General features: G+C 49.4%; 1 non-coding gene across 1 annotated transcript; it reads left to right on the plus strand.

Moving 5' to 3' along the window:
- Positions 1 to 681: 681 nt before the first annotated feature.
- LOC140408144 (U2 spliceosomal RNA) lies at positions 682 to 872 on the plus strand. The gene has a single exon (XR_011940061.1). It is a non-coding gene; the product is annotated as a U2 spliceosomal RNA (small nuclear RNA).
- The last annotated feature ends 1232 nt before the right edge of the window (positions 873 to 2104 follow it).

A 2104-nucleotide genomic window follows, 5' to 3' on the forward strand; every position in this document is an offset into this window, starting at 1 on the left:
TGGGGGGGGGGGCGGAGGGGAGGGGGGAACGAGAGATTGTTTGAGGGGATGGATGAGCAGGAGATAACATGGAGGGTGGGGGAAATTGGCACGTGCGGGCGAGAGCCAGTGTATAAAGCTATGTAAATATACCATTTTGCCATGTATATATCTTGCTCAGTGCGATTTTGTTACGGAGGGGGGGGTTATTGTTTGTAAGGGGAAAAAATTGTGTTGTTAAAAAACTTTAATAAATATATTTTTAAAACAAGAATCTGCAATGCACTGCCTGAGAGAGGGTGCTGTGGGCAGTTTCAAGCCTGCCTTTCAAAAGACAATGGGATAATTATCTGAAGGGAAAATATTTGCAGGGCCACGGGGAAAAGGCAGGTTGCTGCTGCTGCATTCTCACTGGCAAGACATGCAAGTGTTTTCAAAAGCTTGCTCCGCAGCGGTGACAGTGACGTACGTGTGGATAGGTGGAGTACTGCTCATTTACATAACTGTCATGCAGTCTGATTGACAAAGGGGAAAAGAGGCAGGTTCTGTCAATATGAATCTCCTGTTTCAATGGCAAAGGCCAGGAGCAATGTGGCAAGAGTGAAAGTGTCAGTGCTTTCATCGAAGAGTCTTTGGAATGCTGTCAGCGTGCTGTAAAAGAGGGAGGGCATATGGCACTCGGGCAACTCAAGAACATTGGCCATCGCTTCTCGGCCTTTTGGCTAAGATCAAGTGTAGTATCTGTTCTTATCAGTTTAATATCTGATACGTCCCTTATCTGGGGACCATATATTAAATTGATTTTTGGAGCAGGGAGATGGAATAGGGGCTTGCTCCGTCCACTCCACGCATCGACCTGGTATTGCAGTATCTCCAGCAACGGTGCACACCACCCCTTCATGGGGAATTTCAAACTCAAAAAACAGCTCAAACACATACAAATATACACTTTATTCACACTTCTTCCAGCACACAACAAAATGCTTCGGCAACTGGCTGCTGCTACTCACCTTCTACCTGGCCCCGGGGGTGTCATCAAGAATGACCAAACGCATCTTACAAGCACAACGGCGAAAGGGAACTCATTCAAAATTGACCACCCATTTCACTCTTCAATGTGCATTACTCGGCTTCTCGGCCTTTTGCCTAAGATCAAGTGTAGTCTCATTTGATCGAGGGAAGCTGAGGATTTCGATGACGATCGTGGATTGGAGAACTCGGAGGGATTGAAGTCGTCAAAGAAGAAACGTTTGGAGCTTGGCTGCTATTGGTGGATCTACATGCTGGCCTAAACCTCGGGTTTAGGCCTAACGCCGATACAGTTTCACACCCAACGTACGAGCTATGGATGCAGCTGCATCCCGACCACCAGGCTGGGGCGTGCGAAACACTGTCCGAGTCACAGTGAAGAAAACGGATGGAGAGTCACCTTTGGACCGGAAACACTTCGTGAAGAAGGTGCTGCTCGAGTGCTGTGGGTTTAAAGCAACAGAGACCTTCTGCTTGCAAAACTTCCCCAAGAATGGTTTCTTTGATGTCACCTTCAAGAGCGTCGCAGCGTGCATCAAATTCTTGAACGTCTTCAAGGAGAAAGGTAACCAGAGTCCCTTGTCGATCCTGACTGCGGAACCTCTGTTTACGCTACCGGCACAGCGAAATCGGGTTGTTACACTGCACACGTACAACCCCCACGTCCCTGTATCTGATGTGCTCACGTTCCTCGCCAGGTACGCTGAGCTGAAAAGTGACAGCGTGCAAGTGAAAGACACCTTCGGCATCTGGACAAGTGAGCACCAGGTCAAGGTGACCCTAAGAACGGACAGCAACGGAGCCATCCTGCATCCCCCCTCCAATTTCGCTATTGGAGTAAATCGTGGCTACCTCTACTACGTGGGACAGCCACGTGTATGCCACACCTGTGGCAAAACGGGGCATGTTGCCGCAAACTGCAGTGTGACCTTCTGCAAGAACTGCAGGCAGGAGGGACACATGACTAAGGACTGCAAAGAAGACAAGTGCTGCAACCTGTGTGGGGAGGCCGGCCATCTTTACAGGGCCTGCCCGAAACGCGGGGCGACATACGCTGAAATCATCAGCAGCGGAGTTAAAAAGGCGACCAGAGAGG

This window comes from Scyliorhinus torazame, chromosome 2 (assembly GCF_047496885.1).
Source record: "Scyliorhinus torazame isolate Kashiwa2021f chromosome 2, sScyTor2.1, whole genome shotgun sequence".
Lineage (NCBI taxonomy): Eukaryota > Metazoa > Chordata > Chondrichthyes > Carcharhiniformes > Scyliorhinidae > Scyliorhinus > Scyliorhinus torazame.